Source organism: Schistocerca cancellata, unplaced genomic scaffold (genome assembly GCF_023864275.1).
Source record: "Schistocerca cancellata isolate TAMUIC-IGC-003103 unplaced genomic scaffold, iqSchCanc2.1 HiC_scaffold_638, whole genome shotgun sequence".
Classification (NCBI taxonomy): Eukaryota; Metazoa; Arthropoda; class Insecta; order Orthoptera; family Acrididae; genus Schistocerca; species Schistocerca cancellata.
In genome coordinates, this window is record NW_026046649.1 from 88,431 (window position 1) to 114,538 (window position 26,108).

At 51.9% G+C, this 26,108-nt stretch overlaps 47 non-coding genes across 47 annotated transcripts; 38 read left to right on the plus strand and 9 right to left on the minus strand.

Annotated features, from left to right (window-relative positions):
* Positions 1 to 23: 23 nt before the first annotated feature.
* Positions 24 to 95, plus strand: Trnae-uuc (transfer RNA glutamic acid (anticodon UUC)). The gene has a single exon. It is a non-coding gene; the product is annotated as a tRNA-Glu (tRNA).
* A 290-nt stretch (positions 96 to 385) lies between these two features.
* Trnak-uuu (transfer RNA lysine (anticodon UUU)) lies at positions 386 to 464 on the plus strand. The gene has a single exon. It is a non-coding gene; the product is annotated as a tRNA-Lys (tRNA).
* Positions 465 to 603: 139 nt separating this feature from the next.
* Positions 604 to 685, plus strand: Trnas-aga (transfer RNA serine (anticodon AGA)). Its single transcript has one exon. It is a non-coding gene; the product is annotated as a tRNA-Ser (tRNA).
* A 276-nt stretch (positions 686 to 961) lies between these two features.
* On the minus strand, positions 962 to 1,033 carry Trnag-ucc (transfer RNA glycine (anticodon UCC)). The gene has a single exon. It is a non-coding gene; the product is annotated as a tRNA-Gly (tRNA).
* Positions 1,034 to 1,848: 815 nt separating this feature from the next.
* Trnam-cau (transfer RNA methionine (anticodon CAU)) lies at positions 1,849 to 1,921 on the plus strand. Its single transcript has one exon. It is a non-coding gene; the product is annotated as a tRNA-Met (tRNA).
* Positions 1,922 to 2,243: 322 nt separating this feature from the next.
* On the plus strand, positions 2,244 to 2,315 carry Trnae-uuc (transfer RNA glutamic acid (anticodon UUC)). The gene has a single exon. It is a non-coding gene; the product is annotated as a tRNA-Glu (tRNA).
* Positions 2,316 to 2,605: 290 nt separating this feature from the next.
* Trnak-uuu (transfer RNA lysine (anticodon UUU)) lies at positions 2,606 to 2,684 on the plus strand. The gene has a single exon. It is a non-coding gene; the product is annotated as a tRNA-Lys (tRNA).
* A 139-nt stretch (positions 2,685 to 2,823) lies between these two features.
* Trnas-aga (transfer RNA serine (anticodon AGA)) lies at positions 2,824 to 2,905 on the plus strand. The gene has a single exon. It is a non-coding gene; the product is annotated as a tRNA-Ser (tRNA).
* Positions 2,906 to 3,171: 266 nt separating this feature from the next.
* On the minus strand, positions 3,172 to 3,243 carry Trnag-ucc (transfer RNA glycine (anticodon UCC)). Its single transcript has one exon. It is a non-coding gene; the product is annotated as a tRNA-Gly (tRNA).
* An 815-nt stretch (positions 3,244 to 4,058) lies between these two features.
* Positions 4,059 to 4,131, plus strand: Trnam-cau (transfer RNA methionine (anticodon CAU)). The gene has a single exon. It is a non-coding gene; the product is annotated as a tRNA-Met (tRNA).
* Positions 4,132 to 4,453: 322 nt separating this feature from the next.
* Positions 4,454 to 4,525, plus strand: Trnae-uuc (transfer RNA glutamic acid (anticodon UUC)). The gene has a single exon. It is a non-coding gene; the product is annotated as a tRNA-Glu (tRNA).
* A 296-nt stretch (positions 4,526 to 4,821) lies between these two features.
* Trnak-uuu (transfer RNA lysine (anticodon UUU)) lies at positions 4,822 to 4,894 on the plus strand. Its single transcript has one exon. It is a non-coding gene; the product is annotated as a tRNA-Lys (tRNA).
* Positions 4,895 to 5,033: 139 nt separating this feature from the next.
* Positions 5,034 to 5,115, plus strand: Trnas-aga (transfer RNA serine (anticodon AGA)). The gene has a single exon. It is a non-coding gene; the product is annotated as a tRNA-Ser (tRNA).
* Positions 5,116 to 5,391: 276 nt separating this feature from the next.
* Trnag-ucc (transfer RNA glycine (anticodon UCC)) lies at positions 5,392 to 5,463 on the minus strand. The gene has a single exon. It is a non-coding gene; the product is annotated as a tRNA-Gly (tRNA).
* Positions 5,464 to 6,278: 815 nt separating this feature from the next.
* Positions 6,279 to 6,351, plus strand: Trnam-cau (transfer RNA methionine (anticodon CAU)). Its single transcript has one exon. It is a non-coding gene; the product is annotated as a tRNA-Met (tRNA).
* Positions 6,352 to 6,673: 322 nt separating this feature from the next.
* On the plus strand, positions 6,674 to 6,745 carry Trnae-uuc (transfer RNA glutamic acid (anticodon UUC)). Its single transcript has one exon. It is a non-coding gene; the product is annotated as a tRNA-Glu (tRNA).
* A 290-nt stretch (positions 6,746 to 7,035) lies between these two features.
* Trnak-uuu (transfer RNA lysine (anticodon UUU)) lies at positions 7,036 to 7,114 on the plus strand. The gene has a single exon. It is a non-coding gene; the product is annotated as a tRNA-Lys (tRNA).
* A 139-nt stretch (positions 7,115 to 7,253) lies between these two features.
* On the plus strand, positions 7,254 to 7,335 carry Trnas-aga (transfer RNA serine (anticodon AGA)). Its single transcript has one exon. It is a non-coding gene; the product is annotated as a tRNA-Ser (tRNA).
* A 276-nt stretch (positions 7,336 to 7,611) lies between these two features.
* On the minus strand, positions 7,612 to 7,683 carry Trnag-ucc (transfer RNA glycine (anticodon UCC)). The gene has a single exon. It is a non-coding gene; the product is annotated as a tRNA-Gly (tRNA).
* Positions 7,684 to 8,498: 815 nt separating this feature from the next.
* On the plus strand, positions 8,499 to 8,571 carry Trnam-cau (transfer RNA methionine (anticodon CAU)). Its single transcript has one exon. It is a non-coding gene; the product is annotated as a tRNA-Met (tRNA).
* A 322-nt stretch (positions 8,572 to 8,893) lies between these two features.
* Trnae-uuc (transfer RNA glutamic acid (anticodon UUC)) lies at positions 8,894 to 8,965 on the plus strand. Its single transcript has one exon. It is a non-coding gene; the product is annotated as a tRNA-Glu (tRNA).
* A 290-nt stretch (positions 8,966 to 9,255) lies between these two features.
* Trnak-uuu (transfer RNA lysine (anticodon UUU)) lies at positions 9,256 to 9,334 on the plus strand. The gene has a single exon. It is a non-coding gene; the product is annotated as a tRNA-Lys (tRNA).
* Positions 9,335 to 9,473: 139 nt separating this feature from the next.
* Trnas-aga (transfer RNA serine (anticodon AGA)) lies at positions 9,474 to 9,555 on the plus strand. Its single transcript has one exon. It is a non-coding gene; the product is annotated as a tRNA-Ser (tRNA).
* Positions 9,556 to 9,821: 266 nt separating this feature from the next.
* Trnag-ucc (transfer RNA glycine (anticodon UCC)) lies at positions 9,822 to 9,893 on the minus strand. Its single transcript has one exon. It is a non-coding gene; the product is annotated as a tRNA-Gly (tRNA).
* Positions 9,894 to 10,708: 815 nt separating this feature from the next.
* Trnam-cau (transfer RNA methionine (anticodon CAU)) lies at positions 10,709 to 10,781 on the plus strand. Its single transcript has one exon. It is a non-coding gene; the product is annotated as a tRNA-Met (tRNA).
* A 322-nt stretch (positions 10,782 to 11,103) lies between these two features.
* On the plus strand, positions 11,104 to 11,175 carry Trnae-uuc (transfer RNA glutamic acid (anticodon UUC)). The gene has a single exon. It is a non-coding gene; the product is annotated as a tRNA-Glu (tRNA).
* Positions 11,176 to 11,471: 296 nt separating this feature from the next.
* Trnak-uuu (transfer RNA lysine (anticodon UUU)) lies at positions 11,472 to 11,544 on the plus strand. Its single transcript has one exon. It is a non-coding gene; the product is annotated as a tRNA-Lys (tRNA).
* Positions 11,545 to 11,683: 139 nt separating this feature from the next.
* On the plus strand, positions 11,684 to 11,765 carry Trnas-aga (transfer RNA serine (anticodon AGA)). The gene has a single exon. It is a non-coding gene; the product is annotated as a tRNA-Ser (tRNA).
* A 276-nt stretch (positions 11,766 to 12,041) lies between these two features.
* On the minus strand, positions 12,042 to 12,113 carry Trnag-ucc (transfer RNA glycine (anticodon UCC)). The gene has a single exon. It is a non-coding gene; the product is annotated as a tRNA-Gly (tRNA).
* Positions 12,114 to 12,928: 815 nt separating this feature from the next.
* On the plus strand, positions 12,929 to 13,001 carry Trnam-cau (transfer RNA methionine (anticodon CAU)). The gene has a single exon. It is a non-coding gene; the product is annotated as a tRNA-Met (tRNA).
* Positions 13,002 to 13,323: 322 nt separating this feature from the next.
* Positions 13,324 to 13,395, plus strand: Trnae-uuc (transfer RNA glutamic acid (anticodon UUC)). The gene has a single exon. It is a non-coding gene; the product is annotated as a tRNA-Glu (tRNA).
* A 5,851-nt stretch (positions 13,396 to 19,246) lies between these two features.
* On the plus strand, positions 19,247 to 19,328 carry Trnas-aga (transfer RNA serine (anticodon AGA)). The gene has a single exon. It is a non-coding gene; the product is annotated as a tRNA-Ser (tRNA).
* A 276-nt stretch (positions 19,329 to 19,604) lies between these two features.
* On the minus strand, positions 19,605 to 19,676 carry Trnag-ucc (transfer RNA glycine (anticodon UCC)). Its single transcript has one exon. It is a non-coding gene; the product is annotated as a tRNA-Gly (tRNA).
* Positions 19,677 to 20,491: 815 nt separating this feature from the next.
* Trnam-cau (transfer RNA methionine (anticodon CAU)) lies at positions 20,492 to 20,564 on the plus strand. Its single transcript has one exon. It is a non-coding gene; the product is annotated as a tRNA-Met (tRNA).
* Positions 20,565 to 20,886: 322 nt separating this feature from the next.
* On the plus strand, positions 20,887 to 20,958 carry Trnae-uuc (transfer RNA glutamic acid (anticodon UUC)). The gene has a single exon. It is a non-coding gene; the product is annotated as a tRNA-Glu (tRNA).
* A 296-nt stretch (positions 20,959 to 21,254) lies between these two features.
* Positions 21,255 to 21,327, plus strand: Trnak-uuu (transfer RNA lysine (anticodon UUU)). Its single transcript has one exon. It is a non-coding gene; the product is annotated as a tRNA-Lys (tRNA).
* A 139-nt stretch (positions 21,328 to 21,466) lies between these two features.
* Trnas-aga (transfer RNA serine (anticodon AGA)) lies at positions 21,467 to 21,548 on the plus strand. Its single transcript has one exon. It is a non-coding gene; the product is annotated as a tRNA-Ser (tRNA).
* A 276-nt stretch (positions 21,549 to 21,824) lies between these two features.
* On the minus strand, positions 21,825 to 21,896 carry Trnag-ucc (transfer RNA glycine (anticodon UCC)). Its single transcript has one exon. It is a non-coding gene; the product is annotated as a tRNA-Gly (tRNA).
* An 815-nt stretch (positions 21,897 to 22,711) lies between these two features.
* On the plus strand, positions 22,712 to 22,784 carry Trnam-cau (transfer RNA methionine (anticodon CAU)). The gene has a single exon. It is a non-coding gene; the product is annotated as a tRNA-Met (tRNA).
* A 322-nt stretch (positions 22,785 to 23,106) lies between these two features.
* Trnae-uuc (transfer RNA glutamic acid (anticodon UUC)) lies at positions 23,107 to 23,178 on the plus strand. The gene has a single exon. It is a non-coding gene; the product is annotated as a tRNA-Glu (tRNA).
* A 296-nt stretch (positions 23,179 to 23,474) lies between these two features.
* Trnak-uuu (transfer RNA lysine (anticodon UUU)) lies at positions 23,475 to 23,547 on the plus strand. Its single transcript has one exon. It is a non-coding gene; the product is annotated as a tRNA-Lys (tRNA).
* Positions 23,548 to 23,686: 139 nt separating this feature from the next.
* Positions 23,687 to 23,768, plus strand: Trnas-aga (transfer RNA serine (anticodon AGA)). Its single transcript has one exon. It is a non-coding gene; the product is annotated as a tRNA-Ser (tRNA).
* A 276-nt stretch (positions 23,769 to 24,044) lies between these two features.
* Trnag-ucc (transfer RNA glycine (anticodon UCC)) lies at positions 24,045 to 24,116 on the minus strand. The gene has a single exon. It is a non-coding gene; the product is annotated as a tRNA-Gly (tRNA).
* Positions 24,117 to 24,931: 815 nt separating this feature from the next.
* Trnam-cau (transfer RNA methionine (anticodon CAU)) lies at positions 24,932 to 25,004 on the plus strand. Its single transcript has one exon. It is a non-coding gene; the product is annotated as a tRNA-Met (tRNA).
* A 322-nt stretch (positions 25,005 to 25,326) lies between these two features.
* Positions 25,327 to 25,398, plus strand: Trnae-uuc (transfer RNA glutamic acid (anticodon UUC)). The gene has a single exon. It is a non-coding gene; the product is annotated as a tRNA-Glu (tRNA).
* A 296-nt stretch (positions 25,399 to 25,694) lies between these two features.
* On the plus strand, positions 25,695 to 25,767 carry Trnak-uuu (transfer RNA lysine (anticodon UUU)). Its single transcript has one exon. It is a non-coding gene; the product is annotated as a tRNA-Lys (tRNA).
* A 139-nt stretch (positions 25,768 to 25,906) lies between these two features.
* Positions 25,907 to 25,988, plus strand: Trnas-aga (transfer RNA serine (anticodon AGA)). The gene has a single exon. It is a non-coding gene; the product is annotated as a tRNA-Ser (tRNA).
* Positions 25,989 to 26,108: the final 120 nt, after the last annotated feature.

Below are 26,108 nucleotides of genomic sequence, written 5' to 3' on the forward strand. Positions count from 1 at the left end.
AAATCTCACGTTTCTCGAGCAAATCCGGTGTGGTCTAGTGGCTAGGATACCTGGCTTTCACCCAGGAGGCCCGGGTTCGATTCCCGGTACCGGAAGGGAAGTTTTTGCGCACACGACCCTCCATGTTTTGGCCTTCCAACCTTCGTTTGTCGCCCTCCTTCCGGAGCTTCAACCGAACGTAATCGGGGGAAGCAGGCACAGGATGCAATTACTGTCAGCACCGGGATAAAGGGAGAAGAGGCACTGGTCCGCTGTTGGGGTGCTACCAGCGTCAGTGGGAAGTCGGTGAAGTCGCCAGTTGCGCCAGAAGCCAGCAATTACCGTAGTACGCCTACACACGCGTTCCAGTTATTCACATTGCTTGCAGTCGCTCCATGCACAACAAGCGTGAACCCGGATAGCTCAGTCGGTAGAGCATTAGGCTTTTAACCTAAGGGTCCAGGGTTCGAATCCCTGTTCGTGCGAAGATTTTAACGCTTCCGTAATGGCTCGTCTCGTAGCGCTGGTAGCCCTGCCGTAATCAGTGCACCGAGTTCGTTTCCTGTCAACATTCTGCGCAGACCGGTTGCATTTTTCACGATTCGAGGGAAGCTTTAGCTACGAGCAGTCGTGGCCGAGTGGTTAAGGCGTCTGACTAGAAATCAGATTCCCTCTGGGAGCGTAGGTTCGAGTCCTACCGACTGCGTCGGTTTTTTTATTTTTTGTTTCAGAAGAGAGAGCAGAAAATTTCGCAGTTTGCCTGTCGTTCTGGTACCTCGCTACACCTCACCTCTCACAGTCGTTTATAGCGCCTGTCCTTTTGATAAGGGCGAATTCCAAGCGTCAGCTTTCGCGTCAGCCGAGCAAAGTCGGGACAAGTCGGGACATACTACAGGATGGCCTGCGTGGAGCGACGACGGAAAGAAAACGTTAATTCAACAGCACGTGGCTCACATACTCATACGCATAGATTTGCGCCCGTTGCGGTGGCCGGGAATCGAACGCGGCTCAACTGCTCGGAAGGCAACTATGCTCACCATTACACTACCACCGCACAGCCGCTGCTCGCAACGCCGCGCTGTGTCGGCTTCCCGCCCGCCGGCAGTGGCCCACGGTGATAGTAGCTGTAGGCGCTTTACGAGGTAGGAGGGTGCATTCGGGCAGCGCCTCCACGCACGCTGCGTCTTTGGGCAAGGCTCGTCGCCGCGGCCGCAACGTTACTCACACAATAGTGACGAGCGGTCGCTTTGAGGCAGTGTAGTGGGGGACTCCGCGTGTGTAGCACTTTTTTCGGTTGTATCCGACGTCGCTGGGTGGCAATCCCACTTTCCCTGCAGACAGCTGCTCGGGAATATGCTCGGGAAGCACGGACGTCATCGGACGTCCGCCCCCAACAAATGCAACTAACAAAATGAGAACAACAACTAAAAAAGTGGTAGGTTGTTCGACTACCACGCGGGCGGCCCGGCTTCGATTCCCGGCCGATGCATCGTTTTGCTGTTCTCGCTATAGTGCTGCCGCGCCGATTGCTCGCTTGAGGTGCGCCAGCCTCAGGAATGTATAGCAGGATTCGCTGTGAGAAGAACCAAACATGCAGCACGCAAGAGACCCTACTTGGACGGCCGCGTGCTGTTACTGAACTCCAGCGTCGGCCTGGCCCTACAGGCCGCTGTGTTCAGGTGCCGCAAGGGCGATGTACTATAACCTCAGGCAGTGCTGCTTTCCGTCGTTAAAAAAGCTGCGGCAGCAGTTTACTCTAGCAAGTCGGGAAAGCACGCGTAGCGACACAACAGATTCCTGAGAAAGCGCAAACTGTCTATCTCTAATATGTGAGACTTACCAAGATTCCTGGGATGATGGTTGCAACGAGCCTCGGTAGCGCAGTAGGTAGCGCGTAAGTCTCATAATCTTAAGGTCGTGAGTTCGATCCTCACCCGGGGCATTTAATTTGCTGTACATCACGGCTGAATTAACGGCGTTGCTATTGCTAGTGAACGAACTTAATTGTCGTTTGTTATCCACAAGGAGTCCACGCCTCAGCGTCACAATGTTTACTTCCCATTATGGCAAGGTACAACTTTGATCATTCTCCTCCCCTGTTATGAGTGAAATATGATGCAAACAGCAATGAATAGACAGTTTCGAGCTGTGCGCCATGCCAGTCTGCACGCGCAAAAATGCTCGCAAACAGAGAACAACACTGAGTCCGGATTCAGCACGAAATGCGAGAGGAGAGGGAGTAAATCTCACGTTTCTCGAGCAAATCCGGTGTGGTCTAGTGGCTAGGATACCTGGCTTTCACCCAGGAGGCCCGGGTTCGATTCCCGGTACCGTAAGGGAAGTTTTTGCGCACACGACCCTCCATCTTTTGGCCTTCCAACCTTCGTTTGTCGCCCTCCTTCCGGAGCTTCAACCGAACGTAATCGGGGGAAGCAGGCACAGGATGCAATTACTGTCAGCACCGGGATAAAGGGAGAAGAGGCACTGGTCCGCTGTTGGGGTGCTACCAGCGTCAGTGGGAAGTCGGTGAAGTCGCCAGTTGCGCCAGAAGCCAGCAATTACCGTAGTACGCCTACACGCGCGTTCCAGTTATTCACATTGCTTGCAGTCGCTCCATGCACAACAAGCGTGAACCCGGATAGCTCAGTCGGTAGAGCATTAGGCTTTTAACCTAAGGGTCCAGGGTTCGAATCCCTGTTCGTGCGAAGATTTTAACGCTTCCGTAATGGCTCGTCTCGTAGCGCTGGTAGCCCTGCCGTAATCAGTGCACCGAGTTCGTTTCCTGTCAACATTCTGCGCAGACCGGTTGCATTTTTCACGATTCGAGGGAAGCTTTAGCTACGAGCAGTCGTGGCCGAGTGGTTAAGGCGTCTGACTAGAAATCAGATTCCCTCTGGGAGCGTAGGTTCGAGTCCTACCGACTGCGTCGGTTTTTTTATTTTTTGTTTCAGAAGAGAGAGCAGAAAATTTCGCAGTTTGCCTGTCGTTCTGGTACCTCGCTACACCTCACCTCTCACAGTCGTTTATAGCGCCTGTCCTTTTGATAAGGGCGAATTCCAAGCGTCAGCTTTCGCGTCAGCCGAGCAAAGTCGGGACATACTACAGGATGGCCTGCGTGGAGCGACGACGGAAAGAAAACGTTAATTCAACAGCACGTGGCTCACATACTCATACGCATAGATTTGCGCCCGTTGCGGTGGCCGGGAATCGAACGCGGCTCAACTGCTCGGAAGGCAACTATGCTCACCATTACACTACCACCGCACAGCCGCTGCTCGCAACGCCGCGCTGTGTCGGCTTCCCGCCCGCCGGCAGTGGCCCACGGTGATAGTAGCTGTAGGCGCTTTACGAGGTAGGAGGGTGCATTCGGGCAGCGCCTCCACGCACGCTGCGTCTTTGGGCAAGGCTCGTCGCCGCGGCCGCAACGTTACTCACACAATAGTGACGAGCGGTCGCTTTGAGGCAGTGTAGTGGGGGACTCCGCGTGTGTAGCACTTTTTTCGGTTGTATCCGACGTCGCTGGGTGGCAATCCCACTTTCCCTGCAGACAGCTGCTCGGGAATATGCTCGGGAAGCACGGACGTCATCGGACGTCCGCCCCCAACAAATGCAACTAACAAAATGAGAACAACAACTAAAAAAGTGGTAGGTTGTTCGACTACCACGCGGGCGGCCCGGCTTCGATTCCCGGCCGATGCATCGTTTTGCTGTTCTCGCTATAGTGCTGCCGCGCCGATTGCTCGCTTGAGGTGCGCCAGCCTCAGGAATGTATAGCAGGATTCGCTGTGAGAAGAACCAAACATGCAGCACGCAAGAGACCCTACTTGGACGGCCGCGTGCTGTTACTGAACTCCAGCGTCGGCCTGGCCCTACAGGCCGCTGTGTTCAGGTGCCGCAAGGGCGATGTACTATAACCTCAGGCAGTGCTGCTTTCCGTCGTTAAAAAAGCTGCGGCAGCAGTTTACTCTAGCAAGTCGGGAAAGCACGCGTAGCGACACAACAGATTCCTGAGAAAGCGCAAACTGTCTATCTCTAATATGTGAGACTTACCAAGATTCCTGGGATGATGGTTGCAACGAGCCTCGGTAGCGCAGTAGGTAGCGCGTAAGTCTCATAATCTTAAGGTCGTGAGTTCGATCCTCACCCGGGGCATTTAATTTGCTGTACATCACGGCTGAATTAACGGCGTTGCTATTGCTAGTGAACGAACTTAATTGTCGTTTGTTATCCACAAGGAGTCCACGCCTCAGCGTCACAATGTTTACTTCCCATTATGGCAAGGTACAACTTTGATCATTCTCCTCCCCTGTTATGAGTGAAATATGATGCAAACAGCAATGAATAGACAGTTTCGAGCTGTGCGCCATGCCAGTCTGCACGCGCAAAAATGCTCGCAAACAGAGAACAACACTGAGTCCGGATTCAGCACGAAATGCGAGAGGAGAGGGAGTAAATCTCACGTTTCTCGAGCAAATCCGGTGTGGTCTAGTGGCTAGGATACCTGGCTTTCACCCAGGAGGCCCGGGTTCGATTCCCGGTACCGGAAGGGAAGTTTTTGCGCACACGACCCTCCATCTTTTGGCCTTCCAACCTTCGTTTGTCGCCCTCCTTCCGGAGCTTCAACCGAACGTAATTGGGGGAAGCAGGCACAGGATGCAATTACTGTCAGCACCGGGATAAAGGGAGAAGAGGCACTGGTCCGCTGTTGGGGTGCTACCAGCGTCAGTGGGAAGTCGGTGAAGTCGCCAGTTGCGCCAGAAGCCAGCAATTACCGTAGTACGCCTACACACGCGTTCCAGTTATTCACATTGCTTGCAGTCGCTCCATGCACAACAAGCGTGAGCCCGGATAGCTCAGTCGGTAGAGCATTAGGCTTTTAACCTAAGGGTCCAGGGTTCGAATCCCTGTTCGTGCGAAGATTTTAACGCTTCCGTAATGGCTCGTCTCGTAGCGCTGGTAGCCCTGCCGTAATCAGTGCACCGAGTTCGTTTCCTGTCAACATTCTGCGCAGACCGGTTGCATTTTTCACGATTCGAGGGAAGCTTTAGCTACGAGCAGTCGTGGCCGAGTGGTTAAGGCGTCTGACTAGAAATCAGATTCCCTCTGGGAGCGTAGGTTCGAGTCCTACCGACTGCGTCGGTTTTTTTATTTTTTGTTTCAGAAGAGAGAGCAGAAAATTTCGCAGTTTGCCTGTCGTTCTGGTACCTCGCTACACCTCACCTCTCACAGTCGTTTATAGCGCCTGTCCTTTTGATAAGGGCGAATTCCAAGCGTCAGCTTTCGCGTCAGCCGAGCAAAGTCGGGACAAGTCGGGACATACTACAGGATGGCCTGCGTGGAGCGACGACGGAAAGAAAACGTTAATTCAACAGCACGTGGCTCACATACTCATACGCATAGATTTGCGCCCGTTGCGGTGGCCGGGAATCGAACGCGGCTCAACTGCTCGGAAGGCAACTATGCTCACCATTACACTACCACCGCACAGCCGCTGCTCGCAACGCCGCGCTGTGTCGGCTTCCCGCCCGCCGGCAGTGGCCCACGGTGATAGTAGCTGTAGGCGCTTTACGAGGTAGGAGGGTGCATTCGGGCAGCGCCTCCACGCACGCTGCGTCTTTGGGCAAGGCTCGTCGCCGCGGCCGCAACGTTACTCACACAATAGTGACGAGCGGTCGCTTTGAGGCAGTGTAGTGGGGGACTCCGCGTGTGTAGCACTTTTTTCGGTTGTATCCGACGTCGCTGGGTGGCAATCCCACTTTCCCTGCAGACAGCTGCTCGGGAATATGCTCGGGAAGCACGGACGTCATCGGACGTCCGCCCCCAACAAATGCAACTAACAAAATGAGAACAACAACTAAAAAAGTGGTAGGTTGTTCGACTACCACGCGGGCGGCCCGGCTTCGATTCCCGGCCGATGCATCGTTTTGCTGTTCTCGCTATAGTGCTGCCGCGCCGATTGCTCGCTTGAGGTGCGCCAGCCTCAGGAATGTATAGCAGGATTCGCTGTGAGAAGAACCAAACATGCAGCACGCAAGAGACCCTACTTGGACGGCCGCGTGCTGTTACTGAACTCCAGCGTCGGCCTGGCCCTACAGGCCGCTGTGTTCAGGTGCCGCAAGGGCGATGTACTATAACCTCAGGCAGTGCTGCTTTCCGTCGTTAAAAAAGCTGCGGCAGCAGTTTACTCTAGCAAGTCGGGAAAGCACGCGTAGCGACACAACAGATTCCTGAGAAAGCGCAAACTGTCTATCTCTAATATGTGAGACTTACCAAGATTCCTGGGATGATGGTTGCAACGAGCCTCGGTAGCGCAGTAGGTAGCGCGTAAGTCTCATAATCTTAAGGTCGTGAGTTCGATCCTCACCCGGGGCATTTAATTTGCTGTACATCACGGCTGAATTAACGGCGTTGCTATTGCTAGTGAACGAACTTAATTGTCGTTTGTTATCCACAAGGAGTCCACGCCTCAGCGTCACAATGTTTACTTCCCATTATGGCAAGGTACAACTTTGATCATTCTCCTCCCCTGTTATGAGTGAAATATGATGCAAACAGCAATGAATAGACAGTTTCGAGCTGTGCGCCATGCCAGTCTGCACGCGCAAAAATGCTCGCAAACAGAGAACAACACTGAGTCCGGATTCAGCACGAAATGCGAGAGGAGAGGGAGTAAATCTCACGTTTCTCGAGCAAATCCGGTGTGGTCTAGTGGCTAGGATACCTGGCTTTCACCCAGGAGGCCCGGGTTCGATTCCCGGTACCGTAAGGGAAGTTTTTGCGCACACGACCCTCCATGTTTTGGCCTTCCAACCTTCGTTTGTCGCCCTCCTTCCGGAGCTTCAACCGAACGTAATCGGGGGAAGCAGGCACAGGATGCAATTACTGTCAGCACCGGGATAAAGGGAGAAGAGGCACTGGTCCGCTGTTGGGGTGCTACCAGCGTCAGTGGGAAGTCGGTGAAGTCGCCAGTTGCGCCAGAAGCCAGCAATTACCGTAGTACGCCTACACACGCGTTCCAGTTATTCACATTGCTTGCAGTCGCTCCATGCACAACAAGCGTGAACCCGGATAGCTCAGTCGGTAGAGCATTAGGCTTTTAACCTAAGGGTCCAGGGTTCGAATCCCTGTTCGTGCGAAGATTTTAACGCTTCCGTAATGGCTCGTCTCGTAGCGCTGGTAGCCCTGCCGTAATCAGTGCACCGAGTTCGTTTCCTGTCAACATTCTGCGCAGACCGGTTGCATTTTTCACGATTCGAGGGAAGCTTTAGCTACGAGCAGTCGTGGCCGAGTGGTTAAGGCGTCTGACTAGAAATCAGATTCCCTCTGGGAGCGTAGGTTCGAGTCCTACCGACTGCGTCGGTTTTTTTATTTTTTGTTTCAGAAGAGAGAGCAGAAAATTTCGCAGTTTGCCTGTCGTTCTGGTACCTCGCTACACCTCACCTCTCACAGTCGTTTATAGCGCCTGTCCTTTTGATAAGGGCGAATTCCAAGCGTCAGCTTTCGCGTCAGCCGAGCAAAGTCGGGACAAGTCGGGACATACTACAGGATGGCCTGCGTGGAGCGACGACGGAAAGAAAACGTTAATTCAACAGCACGTGGCTCACATACTCATACGCATAGATTTGCGCCCGTTGCGGTGGCCGGGAATCGAACGCGGCTCAACTGCTCGGAAGGCAACTATGCTCACCATTACACTACCACCGCACAGCCGCTGCTCGCAACGCCGCGCTGTGTCGGCTTCCCGCCCGCCGGCAGTGGCCCACGGTGATAGTAGCTGTAGGCGCTTTACGAGGTAGGAGGGTGCATTCGGGCAGCGCCTCCACGCACGCTGCGTCTTTGGGCAAGGCTCGTCGCCGCGGCCGCAACGTTACTCACACAATAGTGACGAGCGGTCGCTTTGAGGCAGTGTAGTGGGGGACTCCGCGTGTGTAGCACTTTTTTCGGTTGTATCCGACGTCGCTGGGTGGCAATCCCACTTTCCCTGCAGACAGCTGCTCGGGAATATGCTCGGGAAGCACGGACGTCATCGGACGTCCGCCCCCAACAAATGCAACTAACAAAATGAGAACAACAACTAAAAAAGTGGTAGGTTGTTCGACTACCACGCGGGCGGCCCGGCTTCGATTCCCGGCCGATGCATCGTTTTGCTGTTCTCGCTATAGTGCTGCCGCGCCGATTGCTCGCTTGAGGTGCGCCAGCCTCAGGAATGTATAGCAGGATTCGCTGTGAGAAGAACCAAACATGCAGCACGCAAGAGACCCTACTTGGACGGCCGCGTGCTGTTACTGAACTCCAGCGTCGGCCTGGCCCTACAGGCCGCTGTGTTCAGGTGCCGCAAGGGCGATGTACTATAACCTCAGGCAGTGCTGCTTTCCGTCGTTAAAAAAGCTGCGGCAGCAGTTTACTCTAGCAAGTCGGGAAAGCACGCGTAGCGACACAACAGATTCCTGAGAAAGCGCAAACTGTCTATCTCTAATATGTGAGACTTACCAAGATTCCTGGGATGATGGTTGCAACGAGCCTCGGTAGCGCAGTAGGTAGCGCGTAAGTCTCATAATCTTAAGGTCGTGAGTTCGATCCTCACCCGGGGCATTTAATTTGCTGTACATCACGGCTGAATTAACGGCGTTGCTATTGCTAGTGAACGAACTTAATTGTCGTTTGTTATCCACAAGGAGTCCACGCCTCAGCGTCACAATGTTTACTTCCCATTATGGCAAGGTACAACTTTGATCATTCTCCTCCCCTGTTATGAGTGAAATATGATGCAAACAGCAATGAATAGACAGTTTCGAGCTGTGCGCCATGCCAGTCTGCACGCGCAAAAATGCTCGCAAACAGAGAACAACACTGAGTCCGGATTCAGCACGAAATGCGAGAGGAGAGGGAGTAAATCTCACGTTTCTCGAGCAAATCCGGTGTGGTCTAGTGGCTAGGATACCTGGCTTTCACCCAGGAGGCCCGGGTTCGATTCCCGGTACCGTAAGGGAAGTTTTTGCGCACACGACCCTCCATCTTTTGGCCTTCCAACCTTCGTTTGTCGCCCTCCTTCCGGAGCTTCAACCGAACGTAATCGGGGGAAGCAGGCACAGGATGCAATTACTGTCAGCACCGGGATAAAGGGAGAAGAGGCACTGGTCCGCTGTTGGGGTGCTACCAGCGTCAGTGGGAAGTCGGTGAAGTCGCCAGTTGCGCCAGAAGCCAGCAATTACCGTAGTACGCCTACACGCGCGTTCCAGTTATTCACATTGCTTGCAGTCGCTCCATGCACAACAAGCGTGAACCCGGATAGCTCAGTCGGTAGAGCATTAGGCTTTTAACCTAAGGGTCCAGGGTTCGAATCCCTGTTCGTGCGAAGATTTTAACGCTTCCGTAATGGCTCGTCTCGTAGCGCTGGTAGCCCTGCCGTAATCAGTGCACCGAGTTCGTTTCCTGTCAACATTCTGCGCAGACCGGTTGCATTTTTCACGATTCGAGGGAAGCTTTAGCTACGAGCAGTCGTGGCCGAGTGGTTAAGGCGTCTGACTAGAAATCAGATTCCCTCTGGGAGCGTAGGTTCGAGTCCTACCGACTGCGTCGGTTTTTTTATTTTTTGTTTCAGAAGAGAGAGCAGAAAATTTCGCAGTTTGCCTGTCGTTCTGGTACCTCGCTACACCTCACCTCTCACAGTCGTTTATAGCGCCTGTCCTTTTGATAAGGGCGAATTCCAAGCGTCAGCTTTCGCGTCAGCCGAGCAAAGTCGGGACATACTACAGGATGGCCTGCGTGGAGCGACGACGGAAAGAAAACGTTAATTCAACAGCACGTGGCTCACATACTCATACGCATAGATTTGCGCCCGTTGCGGTGGCCGGGAATCGAACGCGGCTCAACTGCTCGGAAGGCAACTATGCTCACCATTACACTACCACCGCACAGCCGCTGCTCGCAACGCCGCGCTGTGTCGGCTTCCCGCCCGCCGGCAGTGGCCCACGGTGATAGTAGCTGTAGGCGCTTTACGAGGTAGGAGGGTGCATTCGGGCAGCGCCTCCACGCACGCTGCGTCTTTGGGCAAGGCTCGTCGCCGCGGCCGCAACGTTACTCACACAATAGTGACGAGCGGTCGCTTTGAGGCAGTGTAGTGGGGGACTCCGCGTGTGTAGCACTTTTTTCGGTTGTATCCGACGTCGCTGGGTGGCAATCCCACTTTCCCTGCAGACAGCTGCTCGGGAATATGCTCGGGAAGCACGGACGTCATCGGACGTCCGCCCCCAACAAATGCAACTAACAAAATGAGAACAACAACTAAAAAAGTGGTAGGTTGTTCGACTACCACGCGGGCGGCCCGGCTTCGATTCCCGGCCGATGCATCGTTTTGCTGTTCTCGCTATAGTGCTGCCGCGCCGATTGCTCGCTTGAGGTGCGCCAGCCTCAGGAATGTATAGCAGGATTCGCTGTGAGAAGAACCAAACATGCAGCACGCAAGAGACCCTACTTGGACGGCCGCGTGCTGTTACTGAACTCCAGCGTCGGCCTGGCCCTACAGGCCGCTGTGTTCAGGTGCCGCAAGGGCGATGTACTATAACCTCAGGCAGTGCTGCTTTCCGTCGTTAAAAAAGCTGCGGCAGCAGTTTACTCTAGCAAGTCGGGAAAGCACGCGTAGCGACACAACAGATTCCTGAGAAAGCGCAAACTGTCTATCTCTAATATGTGAGACTTACCAAGATTCCTGGGATGATGGTTGCAACGAGCCTCGGTAGCGCAGTAGGTAGCGCGTAAGTCTCATAATCTTAAGGTCGTGAGTTCGATCCTCACCCGGGGCATTTAATTTGCTGTACATCACGGCTGAATTAACGGCGTTGCTATTGCTAGTGAACGAACTTAATTGTCGTTTGTTATCCACAAGGAGTCCACGCCTCAGCGTCACAATGTTTACTTCCCATTATGGCAAGGTACAACTTTGATCATTCTCCTCCCCTGTTATGAGTGAAATATGATGCAAACAGCAATGAATAGACAGTTTCGAGCTGTGCGCCATGCCAGTCTGCACGCGCAAAAATGCTCGCAAACAGAGAACAACACTGAGTCCGGATTCAGCACGAAATGCGAGAGGAGAGGGAGTAAATCTCACGTTTCTCGAGCAAATCCGGTGTGGTCTAGTGGCTAGGATACCTGGCTTTCACCCAGGAGGCCCGGGTTCGATTCCCGGTACCGGAAGGGAAGTTTTTGCGCACACGACCCTCCATCTTTTGGCCTTCCAACCTTCGTTTGTCGCCCTCCTTCCGGAGCTTCAACCGAACGTAATTGGGGGAAGCAGGCACAGGATGCAATTACTGTCAGCACCGGGATAAAGGGAGAAGAGGCACTGGTCCGCTGTTGGGGTGCTACCAGCGTCAGTGGGAAGTCGGTGAAGTCGCCAGTTGCGCCAGAAGCCAGCAATTACCGTAGTACGCCTACACACGCGTTCCAGTTATTCACATTGCTTGCAGTCGCTCCATGCACAACAAGCGTGAGCCCGGATAGCTCAGTCGGTAGAGCATTAGGCTTTTAACCTAAGGGTCCAGGGTTCGAATCCCTGTTCGTGCGAAGATTTTAACGCTTCCGTAATGGCTCGTCTCGTAGCGCTGGTAGCCCTGCCGTAATCAGTGCACCGAGTTCGTTTCCTGTCAACATTCTGCGCAGACCGGTTGCATTTTTCACGATTCGAGGGAAGCTTTAGCTACGAGCAGTCGTGGCCGAGTGGTTAAGGCGTCTGACTAGAAATCAGATTCCCTCTGGGAGCGTAGGTTCGAGTCCTACCGACTGCGTCGGTTTTTTTATTTTTTGTTTCAGAAGAGAGAGCAGAAAATTTCGCAGTTTGCCTGTCGTTCTGGTACCTCGCTACACCTCACCTCTCACAGTCGTTTATAGCGCCTGTCCTTTTGATAAGGGCGAATTCCAAGCGTCAGCTTTCGCGTCAGCCGAGCAAAGTCGGGACAAGTCGGGACATACTACAGGATGGCCTGCGTGGAGCGACGACGGAAAGAAAACGTTAATTCAACAGCACGTGGCTCACATACTCATACGCATAGATTTGCGCCCGTTGCGGTGGCCGGGAATCGAACGCGGCTCAACTGCTCGGAAGGCAACTATGCTCACCATTACACTACCACCGCACAGCCGCTGCTCGCAACGCCGCGCTGTGTCGGCTTCCCGCCCGCCGGCAGTGGCCCACGGTGATAGTAGCTGTAGGCGCTTTACGAGGTAGGAGGGTGCATTCGGGCAGCGCCTCCACGCACGCTGCGTCTTTGGGCAAGGCTCGTCGCCGCGGCCGCAACGTTACTCACACAATAGTGACGAGCGGTCGCTTTGAGGCAGTGTAGTGGGGGACTCCGCGTGTGTAGCACTTTTTTCGGTTGTATCCGACGTCGCTGGGTGGCAATCCCACTTTCCCTGCAGACAGCTGCTCGGGAATATGCTCGGGAAGCACGGACGTCATCGGACGTCCGCCCCCAACAAATGCAACTAACAAAATGAGAACAACAACTAAAAAAGTGGTAGGTTGTTCGACTACCACGCGGGCGGCCCGGCTTCGATTCCCGGCCGATGCATCGTTTTGCTGTTCTCGCTATAGTGCTGCCGCGCCGATTGCTCGCTTGAGGTGCGCCAGCCTCAGGAATGTATAGCAGGATTCGCTGTGAGAAGAACCAAACATGCAGCACGCAAGAGACCCTACTTGGACGGCCGCGTGCTGTTACTGAACTCCAGCGTCGGCCTGGCCCTACAGGCCGCTGTGTTCAGGTGCCGCAAGGGCGATGTACTATAACCTCAGGCAGTGCTGCTTTCCGTCGTTAAAAAAGCTGCGGCAGCAGTTTACTCTAGCAAGTCGGGAAAGCACGCGTAGCGACACAACAGATTCCTGAGAAAGCGCAAACTGTCTATCTCTAATATGTGAGACTTACCAAGATTCCTGGGATGATGGTTGCAACGAGCCTCGGTAGCGCAGTAGGTAGCGCGTAAGTCTCATAATCTTAAGGTCGTGAGTTCGATCCTCACCCGGGGCATTTAATTTGCTGTACATCACGGCTGAATTAACGGCGTTGCTATTGCTAGTGAACGAACTTAATTGTCGTTTGTTATCCACAAGGAGTCCACGCCTCAGCGTCACAATGTTTACTTCCCATTATGGCAAGGTACAACTTTGATCATTCTCCTCCCCTGTTATGAGTGAAATATGATGCAAACAGCAATGAATAGACAGTTTCGAGCTGTGCGCCATGCCAGTCTGCACGCGCAAAAATGCTCGCAAACAGAGAACAACACTGAGTCCGGATTCAGCACGAAATGCGAGAGGAGAGGGAGTAAATCTCACGTTTCTCGAGCAAATCCGGTGTGGTCTAGTGGCTAGGATACCTGGCTTTCACCCAGGAGGCCCGGGTTCGATTCCCGGTACCGGAAGGGAAGTTTTTGCGCACACGACCCTCCATCTTTTGGCCTTCCAACCTTCGTTTGTCGCCCTCCTTCCGGAGCTTCAACCGAACGTAATCGGGGGAAGCAGGCACAGGATGCAATTACTGTCAGCACCGGGATAAAGGGAGAAGAGGCACTGGTCCGCTGTTGGGGTGCTACCAGCGTCAGTGGGAAGTCGGTGAAGTCGCCAGTTGCGCCAGAAGCCAGCAATTACCGTAGTACGCCTACACACGCGTTCCAGTTATTCACATTGCTTGCAGTCGTAATTCCGGTTTTCGCTGTCGCCGCGGTCGGACGTGCTAGCTGGTTGCTCCGCGTCGCCGGTGTCGTTGCCAGTGTTTACTGTTTGCCGTTGTGTGTTTCTGTGTTCCGAGTGATTCACGTGCATTGTATTTTTTTTTTTTTTTTTTTGTGGTCGTCCTTTTCGTCAGCAACTTGCCGATCTTGTACGGGATTCGGACTTGACCGGATTCCATACAGCTGCAGCGCCATGTCTACCACCATCCGGAAAAACACCCTGGTTTTTGGCTTTGACAAGGATACCCGCCGAGTTCAACCGACCGCCCTCGAGATTCACGACTGGCTAACCGAGGTAATAGGCATCACTTCTGATTCTGTGCACACCACCCAGCTAGATTCTGATCGTTATTGCGTGTTTGTCAAGTTTCTCAGTCCAGTAGCAGTTGATCGACTTATTGAAAAAATCGGCAAACAAGTCCCTTTTGTTCATCGCGACGGCACCACTAGTATGGTTACTGTAACACGTGCCGATACATCGATTCAGACAGTTAGAGTACTTAACTTGCCCATAGAGATTGACAATGCTAAAATTAAAGATGCACTATCTAAGTTTGGTGAGGTTAAAGAAATTGTCAACGAAAAGTGGTCGTCTCGCTACAAATTACAATGTTTCAATGGGATTAGATCTGTGGACATGGAAGTAAAAATGAACATTCCTTCTCACATCACGGTTGACGGTTATAAGGCTCACATTATATATTCTGGTCAAGCCCCCACCTGCCATATCTGCAATGAAATAGGCCATCTTCGCCAGGATTGCCCCCGCCGAGTTTTTGTCTTAAAAAATAATCTCCAGCCGCGGCGTAGATTAACACTTAACGAGGTAATGGCAGTAGATACTTCTGGTTCTTCTGCAGACCCTGATGTTGATGCTCCCCAGGCAACTACCTCCGAGACCCCGCCCATAACTGCTGATGCGTTTCCACCACTCGTAGGACGGCAAACTGCTGCGCCAGTTTGTCTTGAAAGTGAATCTCAGCAAAAGAAAAGGCCGCTGGAACGTAGTGATGAGCAGTCAGATGAGGAAGTATCTCCCGCGACTCCTGCGGCCGGGAAACCAAAACCATCAACCGCGGAGGATTTAGTACCAGATGATGTTATGCGGGTCGATTTTGAAGCTAGTGCGGATGGACTTGAGGGGATGCCGAATTCTGAGACGCCGGGTCATGAACAGGAACCTCCAATTTTGAGTGCCGTGCCCGAAGGACAACAACCGCTACAACGCGCACACAGTGAGGAAGTGTTGTGTCAACAACGCGCTACAGCTGACGCCCGACAACAAGTTTCGGGCGGAAGTAAACAGGTGCAAGTGTTTACCAACCTGCCAGCTGCCGGCGGCAGTGCTGCGACAACGACACGACCGCGTCTCAAAGAATCCACAAAAACTTCGGGACCTCAAAACGCCCCACGACGAAGGCTCAATCCACAGCCAAATCTCTCCGCTCCTCGCAACAAGGGAACTTCCACTTCCTCGCAAGCGGATGTAGTACCCCGAAATGTTAGTTATGAAATTGTGAGGGAACGATCCGGTGATGACAACAGCAAAGAACTCGGCGAAGCCCATCCTCCACAGTAGTAATTTCGTTGGTACAAGGCTTGTTCCATGCTGTCGCCTACGGTTGCAAAGCTTCTTTGTGTTTTTTCTGTCCTTTTCTCCGGTTATGGTTCACAGCATTCACTGTGTCGTTTTTGCTACAATCGGCTTATGATTCGTAGTGTATCACTTGTTATCGTTTTTTATTTCGCTTCTTGATCCACTAATCCTCTCATGGCTGCTTACATTATACCTTTGTTAATTCCGCAGCCGGCACTCTTGAGCTCGATGCCATCGTTTTATTATACTTTTACATCTCATTACCTATATGCTACAGGCCTATACTATCACCTCCCTTAATATCAATAGGATTACGTCAGAGTTAAAACTTGCTTTATTAAAACAATTTTTGTTTGACTCTGGTACAGATATTGCCCTTTTACAAGAGGTTGCAACATGGCAAATTAACATTCCCGGCTATGTTGCAATAATCAATTTCGCTCCTGAATTCAGTGCTGGCACAGCGATTTTAGTTAGGGAAGGAATACCTATAACCGATGTCGAAAAGTTAGACTCTGGACGGGGCATAGGCGTGAATATCATGGGCGTCAGTGTAATCAATCTGTATGCACCATCTGGAAGTACACGGCGCGCTGACAGATCGAAGTTTTTTAAGGAGGATATCATTTACTTACTGCGGAGAGACTCGCCAAACTTGATCATTGCCGGCGATTTTAATTGTGTATTGCACCATAAAGATCAATCCCCCAATTTTAATTATTCCCCTGAATTAAACTTTCTTGTTTCTCAAATGAAACTGAGGGACGCGTGGGAAGTTAAGTATCCCACGCTTGTGAAATACACGCACATTTCACATAATTCCAGTAGCAGGATTGATAGAATCTATATGTCAAGTCACATAGTGCGGAATTTGTTACAAGTGGAAATCACTCCAGTCAGCTTCTCTGATCACTGTAGTGTGAGCGCCTGCATAAACTTAGACCGGCAACCAACTCACTGGTTTAGGAATCAGTGGAGCATGAATGTCGGCCTTTTACCAGACGACGAGCTCGAGGTCGAATTAAAGACAGCTTGGGAATTTTGCTTGCGCTCTGTACACAACTTTCCGAGTGTTTTGGAGTGGTGGACCCGCAAGGCGAAGCCCAAATTACGGAAAGTAATTATATCTTATAGTATAGAGAGATCTCGGGCAGTTCGCCGTACAATGGAATTTTACTACATGGTCTTAAGGGATTTGTATGATCAGGCAGATGGCTCAGACAGGCGCCTGTCCGACATCAAGAAAATTAAAGCGACATTATTAAGCTTAAAGAGAAAACAACTGGAGGGTCTTAAACTTAAGTCAAAAGCCAGATCCGTTAGCGAGGACGAAACGGCTGCGTTATATCATCTGATTAAACATCGCAAGAACCGACGACGGATATTCATGGACGAACTTAAATTAGAAAACGGTACTGTCCTCACTGTGCAAAACGAGATCATCAGAGAAATCCACAGGTATTACAGTGCCCTGTATGAGGCAGAAGCAACGCAAGAGGACGATTTGGATGACTTATTTGCGTTTACAACCTCCACAATTACTGCCGACGACAACGCCAGCTTATTTTCAGCTTTTAGTCCAGATGAAGTCCTTGAAATAATTCGCGGCTCCCCTAAAAGTAAATCGCCGGGCCCTGATGGCCTTCCGGTCGAATTCTATCAACGATATTGGAGTATCATAGGTGATAAGTTGACACAAGCCGTTAACGACGTACTGCGGGGAAAGTTTGTACCATCAGAACTTAAAGAATGTAAAATCGTGTTGATTCCTAAAAATAAGGGATGTAAAAAGATTAACAACTTCCGGCCGATTTCTCTTCTTAACTCAGATTATAAGATTATTGCGAGAGCTTTAAACAATCGAATGATGCCGTTGACCGCAAACATAATTGGGCAACAGCAAACTTGTGCTTATAGGCGATCAATATTTCAGACTACAGCACAATATAGAGATATCGTCGCTCTGTCGTCTGCCAGCACCATTAATTGCGGCCTCCTTTTTCTCGATTTTTATAAAGCATTTGATAATGTCAGCCATAAATACCTCTTCGAAACAATGCGGAAGATGGGCTTCGGGCATGACTCCATCGCTGTCGTGCGCAATATGATAACTGGTCTGACTGCCACGATCTCCGTTAACTGCCAGCTCACAAGACCAATTACCATCGCAAGGGGTGTCCCCCAAGGAAGCCCCCTTTCCATGTTGCTCTTTGTCATCTCCCTAGAACCATTGCTGCGGCTGGTACATGAGCACATGACGGGCATAACGATCGCCGGGAAGAAAACTGCAGTTGGGGCATATGCTGATGATGTCGGCATCGTCGTGAGGAACAGGGATGATGTGATTGTACTGGAGGCAGACCTCAGGCGATATTGTTCCGCTTCTGGCGCAAAAATGAACGAAACTAAAAGCAAATTTCTACGTATAAGGGGACTTGACGATGTCGGCCTAGAATGGGCTACCCATGTTACGGAACACAAATCTCTTGGGACGATACTGACGGTCCCTCCACAAAGGATGATAACGGCAAATTGGCGGGATGTCTTGTTCAAAGTCAAGGGTGCTTTAATAGATAACGTTTATCGCAGTATGGACCAAATTCAGAGGGTTAAATTTATAAATACATGTATCCTGTCGCGAGCATATTATGTGGCACAGGTCTTTCCAATCCCCACAGTCATAGCCAAACAGATAATGAGCCAGTTGACCAATTTTCTGTGGCGGGGGGAAATATTTCGAGTTGACGTGAAGACTGTGACCCTCGACCCTCTGCATGGCGGTCTGGGTCTGACCGATCTGAACGCCAAAGCAATGGCTTTGTACATTAAACGGATGACATCATTAATCCAAAACTACTCTGACACCCTTACGGCAAGGTTGTTTGAGGCAGTCGCGCCGAAAAGCGTAGAACCGCCCATCAATGTGCAGACGATCGACTACCAGCTCTCCCACATCCGCACATATTATCTGGAAAAGAGCTACTTGAGCGAGGTCCTTCTCCAACATCGACCTTTAACTGCCAAGGACATTCTGGAGCACAGGAAACAATATGAGGGCAAGAACAAAATTGAACAAAAGCACACTGGAGTCAATTGGGATGTTCTGTGGGCGAACATCAGCAGCAGTGTACTTCCGTCTTTGGTCAGGTCGACATGGTATAAAACGGTTAACAACATTATCAGCACAAATGAGCGCCTGCATGCGATTGGGCTAAGCGACACAGCCCATTGTCCAGATTGTCACCAAGTGGATACTGTTCCCCACAGATATACTTGCAGTCACCGCATGCGCAATTGGCAATGGGTTCGTCAAAAAGTCGCCCTTATAACTCGGACTTCTGAAAATAACATCGACACGAACTTACTGCACAGACCAGACGTCAAATATTTTCCACCAACTAAAAATAATGCTGTCATGTGGCTGTTGGGCCAATATACAAGTCATGTCTTCAATCGGCTGACGGGCGAAGATTACAGCGAGTTTCAGTTACACATGGAAACGGAATATACTAAAATTAGAAACTATGCGGATCACCGTCGCAAGTACGGTAATATGCTTCATATTGCATTCACTAGAACAGGAATTGGATAGCTGTTCGAGCTCTGAAACCTTCACCCGTTTATGTATCAACCAAATGATCTGGCTCCAGTCCCATATTGATGCTTTTCCAATATATATAAATAAATAAATAAATAAATACATCAATAAAAAAAAAAAAAAAAATAAAAAAAAAAAAAGATAGCTCAGTCGGTAGAGCATTAGGCTTTTAACCTAAGGGTCCAGGGTTCGAATCCCTGTTCGTGCGAAGATTTTAACGCTTCCGTAATGGCTCGTCTCGTAGCGCTGGTAGCCCTGCCGTAATCAGTGCACCGAGTTCGTTTCCTGTCAACATTCTGCGCAGACCGGTTGCATTTTTCACGATTCGAGGGAAGCTTTAGCTACGAGCAGTCGTGGCCGAGTGGTTAAGGCGTCTGACTAGAAATCAGATTCCCTCTGGGAGCGTAGGTTCGAGTCCTACCGACTGCGTCGGTTTTTTTATTTTTTGTTTCAGAAGAGAGAGCAGAAAATTTCGCAGTTTGCCTGTCGTTCTGGTACCTCGCTACACCTCACCTCTCACAGTCGTTTATAGCGCCTGTCCTTTTGATAAGGGCGAATTCCAAGCGTCAGCTTTCGCGTCAGCCGAGCAAAGTCGGGACAAGTCGGGACATACTACAGGATGGCCTGCGTGGAGCGACGACGGAAAGAAAACGTTAATTCAACAGCACGTGGCTCACATACTCATACGCATAGATTTGCGCCCGTTGCGGTGGCCGGGAATCGAACGCGGCTCAACTGCTCGGAAGGCAACTATGCTCACCATTACACTACCACCGCACAGCCGCTGCTCGCAACGCCGCGCTGTGTCGGCTTCCCGCCCGCCGGCAGTGGCCCACGGTGATAGTAGCTGTAGGCGCTTTACGAGGTAGGAGGGTGCATTCGGGCAGCGCCTCCACGCACGCTGCGTCTTTGGGCAAGGCTCGTCGCCGCGGCCGCAACGTTACTCACACAATAGTGACGAGCGGTCGCTTTGAGGCAGTGTAGTGGGGGACTCCGCGTGTGTAGCACTTTTTTCGGTTGTATCCGACGTCGCTGGGTGGCAATCCCACTTTCCCTGCAGACAGCTGCTCGGGAATATGCTCGGGAAGCACGGACGTCATCGGACGTCCGCCCCCAACAAATGCAACTAACAAAATGAGAACAACAACTAAAAAAGTGGTAGGTTGTTCGACTACCACGCGGGCGGCCCGGCTTCGATTCCCGGCCGATGCATCGTTTTGCTGTTCTCGCTATAGTGCTGCCGCGCCGATTGCTCGCTTGAGGTGCGCCAGCCTCAGGAATGTATAGCAGGATTCGCTGTGAGAAGAACCAAACATGCAGCACGCAAGAGACCCTACTTGGACGGCCGCGTGCTGTTACTGAACTCCAGCGTCGGCCTGGCCCTACAGGCCGCTGTGTTCAGGTGCCGCAAGGGCGATGTACTATAACCTCAGGCAGTGCTGCTTTCCGTCGTTAAAAAAGCTGCGGCAGCAGTTTACTCTAGCAAGTCGGGAAAGCACGCGTAGCGACACAACAGATTCCTGAGAAAGCGCAAACTGTCTATCTCTAATATGTGAGACTTACCAAGATTCCTGGGATGATGGTTGCAACGAGCCTCGGTAGCGCAGTAGGTAGCGCGTAAGTCTCATAATCTTAAGGTCGTGAGTTCGATCCTCACCCGGGGCATTTAATTTGCTGTACATCACGGCTGAATTAACGGCGTTGCTATTGCTAGTGAACGAACTTAATTGTCGTTTGTTATCCACAAGGAGTCCACGCCTCAGCGTCACAATGTTTACTTCCCATTATGGCAAGGTACAACTTTGATCATTCTCCTCCCCTGTTATGAGTGAAATATGATGCAAACAGCAATGAATAGACAGTTTCGAGCTGTGCGCCATGCCAGTCTGCACGCGCAAAAATGCTCGCAAACAGAGAACAACACTGAGTCCGGATTCAGCACGAAATGCGAGAGGAGAGGGAGTAAATCTCACGTTTCTCGAGCAAATCCGGTGTGGTCTAGTGGCTAGGATACCTGGCTTTCACCCAGGAGGCCCGGGTTCGATTCCCGGTACCGGAAGGGAAGTTTTTGCGCACACGACCCTCCATCTTTTGGCCTTCCAACCTTCGTTTGTCGCCCTCCTTCCGGAGCTTCAACCGAACGTAATTGGGGGAAGCAGGCACAGGATGCAATTACTGTCAGCACCGGGATAAAGGGAGAAGAGGCACTGGTCCGCTGTTGGGGTGCTACCAGCGTCAGTGGGAAGTCGGTGAAGTCGCCAGTTGCGCCAGAAGCCAGCAATTACCGTAGTACGCCTACACACGCGTTCCAGTTATTCACATTGCTTGCAGTCGCTCCATGCACAACAAGCGTGAGCCCGGATAGCTCAGTCGGTAGAGCATTAGGCTTTTAACCTAAGGGTCCAGGGTTCGAATCCCTGTTCGTGCGAAGATTTTAACGCTTCCGTAATGGCTCGTCTCGTAGCGCTGGTAGCCCTGCCGTAATCAGTGCACCGAGTTCGTTTCCTGTCAACATTCTGCGCAGACCGGTTGCATTTTTCACGATTCGAGGGAAGCTTTAGCTACGAGCAGTCGTGGCCGAGTGGTTAAGGCGTCTGACTAGAAATCAGATTCCCTCTGGGAGCGTAGGTTCGAGTCCTACCGACTGCGTCGGTTTTTTTATTTTTTGTTTCAGAAGAGAGAGCAGAAAATTTCGCAGTTTGCCTGTCGTTCTGGTACCTCGCTACACCTCACCTCTCACAGTCGTTTATAGCGCCTGTCCTTTTGATAAGGGCGAATTCCAAGCGTCAGCTTTCGCGTCAGCCGAGCAAAGTCGGGACAAGTCGGGACATACTACAGGATGGCCTGCGTGGAGCGACGACGGAAAGAAAACGTTAATTCAACAGCACGTGGCTCACATACTCATACGCATAGATTTGCGCCCGTTGCGGTGGCCGGGAATCGAACGCGGCTCAACTGCTCGGAAGGCAACTATGCTCACCATTACACTACCACCGCACAGCCGCTGCTCGCAACGCCGCGCTGTGTCGGCTTCCCGCCCGCCGGCAGTGGCCCACGGTGATAGTAGCTGTAGGCGCTTTACGAGGTAGGAGGGTGCATTCGGGCAGCGCCTCCACGCACGCTGCGTCTTTGGGCAAGGCTCGTCGCCGCGGCCGCAACGTTACTCACACAATAGTGACGAGCGGTCGCTTTGAGGCAGTGTAGTGGGGGACTCCGCGTGTGTAGCACTTTTTTCGGTTGTATCCGACGTCGCTGGGTGGCAATCCCACTTTCCCTGCAGACAGCTGCTCGGGAATATGCTCGGGAAGCACGGACGTCATCGGACGTCCGCCCCCAACAAATGCAACTAACAAAATGAGAACAACAACTAAAAAAGTGGTAGGTTGTTCGACTACCACGCGGGCGGCCCGGCTTCGATTCCCGGCCGATGCATCGTTTTGCTGTTCTCGCTATAGTGCTGCCGCGCCGATTGCTCGCTTGAGGTGCGCCAGCCTCAGGAATGTATAGCAGGATTCGCTGTGAGAAGAACCAAACATGCAGCACGCAAGAGACCCTACTTGGACGGCCGCGTGCTGTTACTGAACTCCAGCGTCGGCCTGGCCCTACAGGCCGCTGTGTTCAGGTGCCGCAAGGGCGATGTACTATAACCTCAGGCAGTGCTGCTTTCCGTCGTTAAAAAAGCTGCGGCAGCAGTTTACTCTAGCAAGTCGGGAAAGCACGCGTAGCGACACAACAGATTCCTGAGAAAGCGCAAACTGTCTATCTCTAATATGTGAGACTTACCAAGATTCCTGGGATGATGGTTGCAACGAGCCTCGGTAGCGCAGTAGGTAGCGCGTAAGTCTCATAATCTTAAGGTCGTGAGTTCGATCCTCACCCGGGGCATTTAATTTGCTGTACATCACGGCTGAATTAACGGCGTTGCTATTGCTAGTGAACGAACTTAATTGTCGTTTGTTATCCACAAGGAGTCCACGCCTCAGCGTCACAATGTTTACTTCCCATTATGGCAAGGTACAACTTTGATCATTCTCCTCCCCTGTTATGAGTGAAATATGATGCAAACAGCAATGAATAGACAGTTTCGAGCTGTGCGCCATGCCAGTCTGCACGCGCAAAAATGCTCGCAAACAGAGAACAACACTGAGTCCGGATTCAGCACGAAATGCGAGAGGAGAGGGAGTAAATCTCACGTTTCTCGAGCAAATCCGGTGTGGTCTAGTGGCTAGGATACCTGGCTTTCACCCAGGAGGCCCGGGTTCGATTCCCGGTACCGGAAGGGAAGTTTTTGCGCACACGACCCTCCATCTTTTGGCCTTCCAACCTTCGTTTGTCGCCCTCCTTCCGGAGCTTCAACCGAACGTAATTGGGGGAAGCAGGCACAGGATGCAATTACTGTCAGCACCGGGATAAAGGGAGAAGAGGCACTGGTCCGCTGTTGGGGTGCTACCAGCGTCAGTGGGAAGTCGGTGAAGTCGCCAGTTGCGCCAGAAGCCAGCAATTACCGTAGTACGCCTACACACGCGTTCCAGTTATTCACATTGCTTGCAGTCGCTCCATGCACAACAAGCGTGAGCCCGGATAGCTCAGTCGGTAGAGCATTAGGCTTTTAACCTAAGGGTCCAGGGTTCGAATCCCTGTTCGTGCGAAGATTTTAACGCTTCCGTAATGGCTCGTCTCGTAGCGCTGGTAGCCCTGCCGTAATCAGTGCACCGAGTTCGTTTCCTGTCAACATTCTGCGCAGACCGGTTGCATTTTTCACGATTCGAGGGAAGCTTTAGCTACGAGCAGTCGTGGCCGAGTGGTTAAGGCGTCTGACTAGAAATCAGATTCCCTCTGGGAGCGTAGGTTCGAGTCCTACCGACTGCGTCGGTTTTTTTATTTTTTGTTTCAGAAGAGAGAGCAGAAAATTTCGCAGTTTGCCTGTCGTTCTGGTACCTCGCTACACCTCACCTCTCACAGTCGTTTATAGCGCCTGTCCTTTTGATAAGGGCGAATTCCAAGCGTCAGCTTTCGCGTCAGCCGAGCAAAGTCGGGACAAGTCGGGACATACTACAGGATGGCCTGCGTGGAGCGACGACGGAAAGAAAACGTTAATTCAACAGCACGTGGCTCACATACTCATACGCATAGATTTGCGCCCGTTGCGGTGGCCGGGAATCGAACGCGGCTCAACTGCTCGGAAGGCAACTATGCTCACCATTACACTACCACCGCACAGCCGCTGCTCGCAACGCCGCGCTGTGTCGGCTTCCCGCCCGCCGGCAGTGGCCCACGGTGATAGTAGCTGTAGGCGCTTTACGAGGTAGGAGGGTGCATTCGGGCAGCGCCTCCACGCACGCTGCGTCTTTGGGCAAGGCTCGTCGCCGCGGCCGCAACGTTACTCACACAATAGTGACGAGCGGTCGCTTTGAGGCAGTGTAGTGGGGGACTCCGCGTGTGTAGCACTTTTTTCGGTTGTATCCGACGTCGCTGGGTGGCAATCCCACTTTCCCTGCAGACAGCTGCTCGGGAATATGCTCGGGAAGCACGGACGTCATCGGACGTCCGCCCCCAACAAATGCAACTAACAAAATGAGAACAACAACTAAAAAAGTGGTAGGTTGTTCGACTACCACGCGGGCGGCCCGGCTTCGATTCCCGGCCGATGCATCGTTTTGCTGTTCTCGCTATAGTGCTGCCGCGCCGATTGCTCGCTTGAGGTGCGCCAGCCTCAGGAATGTATAGCAGGATTCGCTGTGAGAAGAACCAAACATGCAGCACGCAAGAGACCCTACTTGGACGGCCGCGTGCTGTTACTGAACTCCAGCGTCGGCCTGGCCCTACAGGCCGCTGTGTTCAGGTGCCGCAAGGGCGATGTACTATAACCTCAGGCAGTGCTGCTTTCCGTCGTTAAAAAAGCTGCGGCAGCAGTTTACTCTAGCAAGTCGGGAAAGCACGCGTAGCGACACAACAGATTCCTGAGAAAGCGCAAACTGTCTATCTCTAATATGTGAGACTTACCAAGATTCCTGGGATGATGGTTGCAACGAGCCTCGGTAGCGCAGTAGGTAGCGCGTAAGTCTCATAATCTTAAGGTCGTGAGTTCGATCCTCACCCGGGGCATTTAATTTGCTGTACATCACGGCTGAATTAACGGCGTTGCTATTGCTAGTGAACGAACTTAATTGTCGTTTGTTATCCACAAGGAGTCCACGCCTCAGCGTCACAATGTTTACTTCCCATTATGGCAAGGTACAACTTTGATCATTCTCCTCCCCTGTTATGAGTGAAATATGATGCAAACAGCAATGAATAGACAGTTTCGAGCTGTGCGCCATGCCAGTCTGCACGCGCAAAAATGCTCGCAAACAGAGAACAACACTGAGTCCGGATTCAGCACGAAATGCGAGAGGAGAGGGAGTAAATCTCACGTTTCTCGAGCAAATCCGGTGTGGTCTAGTGGCTAGGATACCTGGCTTTCACCCAGGAGGCCCGGGTTCGATTCCCGGTACCGGAAGGGAAGTTTTTGCGCACACGACCCTCCATCTTTTGGCCTTCCAACCTTCGTTTGTCGCCCTCCTTCCGGAGCTTCAACCGAACGTAATTGGGGGAAGCAGGCACAGGATGCAATTACTGTCAGCACCGGGATAAAGGGAGAAGAGGCACTGGTCCGCTGTTGGGGTGCTACCAGCGTCAGTGGGAAGTCGGTGAAGTCGCCAGTTGCGCCAGAAGCCAGCAATTACCGTAGTACGCCTACACACGCGTTCCAGTTATTCACATTGCTTGCAGTCGCTCCATGCACAACAAGCGTGAGCCCGGATAGCTCAGTCGGTAGAGCATTAGGCTTTTAACCTAAGGGTCCAGGGTTCGAATCCCTGTTCGTGCGAAGATTTTAACGCTTCCGTAATGGCTCGTCTCGTAGCGCTGGTAGCCCTGCCGTAATCAGTGCACCGAGTTCGTTTCCTGTCAACATTCTGCGCAGACCGGTTGCATTTTTCACGATTCGAGGGAAGCTTTAGCTACGAGCAGTCGTGGCCGAGTGGTTAAGGCGTCTGACTAGAAATCAGATTCCCTCTGGGAGCGTAGGTTCGAGTCCTACCGACTGCGTCGGTTTTTTTATTTTTTGTTTCAGAAGAGAGAGCAGAAAATTTCGCAGTTTGCCTGTCGTTCTGGTACCTCGCTACACCTCACCTCTCACAGTCGTTTATAGCGCCTGTCCTTTTGATA